Here is a 1,494-nt window from a genome sequence, read left to right as displayed (position 1 = left end):
GTCCACAATCAGCAGCATCAGCAGCACATGAAAGCTTCTTAGAAATGCAGAATCTTGGAGTCCACCTGAGTCCTACTGAACCAGAATCTGCATTGTAACAAGATCCCCAGGATAAACGCGTATCCATTTATTTTCACCAGCTCAGGCTGCCATAACAAAATACCAAAGGATGGGTGGCTTAAACAGTAGACCCTTCTCAAGGTCTGGAAGCTGCAAAAACCAAGGTCAAGGTGTCAGCTGATTCAGTTCCTGGTGAAAGTTCTATTCCTGGGATGTAGACAGCTGTCTTCTTTGCCTTCACATGGCAGAAATAAAACCACCTTTGGTCTCTCTTCCTCTTCTTGTATAGATACTAATCCCATCATGTGGCCCTTGCCCTCAAGATCTCATCTAACCCTGATCGCCTCCCAAAGGCCCCACCTCCAAATGACATCACATTGGGATTAGGGCTTCAACACATGAATGGAGGTGCAGGAGACACACAAACTTTTGATCCATAAGAGCATTAAAGTTGAGAAGCACTGATGGAAGACACCGACCTTTCTCCCTCTACCCCAGCATATACCATGACCTCCTGGAGCAACCCAAGCCCCCATGACATTCTGATCTCCCAAGACCCAGTAACATGCATTCAACTTGAACCTACAAGCAAGTGCTGAATTCTAGTACATCCTGCAGCCTCAAGATACCCTAACTCTACAAGGAAACTGACCAGCTATCTAGTACAGCCTAATTGCCCCCAGGGTACTCTGATATTACAAAGAAACTCTGACCCATTACCCCTGCTCCCCAAAGACACTGAGACACTGCAAGTTTGACTTGACATTTCAGAGAACCATAACCCCTCAGGGGGCTGGAAGGCTTAGAGGCATTTGGTCTTCCAGGGCATCCTGATTCCAACCCCCAATCCTGACCTCCAAGGAAGCCTGACACCCAGGATCCTCTCACCCCACAAGAAGGAGAATAGTGTGGAAGGAAGGAGTATAAGTTCGGAAGCCAAACTGCCCCAGGTTCGAATCCCAGCTGTACCACTTGCTAAGCTATGTGATCCTGGGCTCATTTCTTAATATCTCTGTGCCTCTGCTTTATCATCTGGGGAAAGTAATATGGTTGATTCTCTTTATTTGAGGTAGTTCTGTTTCATAAAGTCACTACGAACACTGAATTAGTGGATGTTGAACCATAACTCCAAAAAATAGGTTTCCGAGAGCCTCTGGCCACAACATTTTCATCACCTGATCCATACATAACCTTGTTGTATGTGTTTCTGTTTAAAGATATCTTATTTTAATGTATATTGCTAACTTATTAACGTTGAACCCATGGCCAATGACACTGTGACTCATGCCTGAACGAGGGTTGTCTAACACATGTATTTTCTCCCTGAAGCACATCATGGCTTTCCTGCACTTGAGAACACCGGACAGCTCTTCAACACTATGCTTGGAAGCTGCCTTAACAGCGAAATTACCAGGAAAAGCACAAATATGTGAG

This window comes from Panthera uncia (assembly GCF_023721935.1).
Source record: "Panthera uncia isolate 11264 chromosome A1 unlocalized genomic scaffold, Puncia_PCG_1.0 HiC_scaffold_17, whole genome shotgun sequence".
NCBI lineage: Eukaryota > Metazoa > Chordata > Mammalia > Carnivora > Felidae > Panthera > Panthera uncia.
This window is presented reverse-complemented; position numbering follows the sequence as displayed.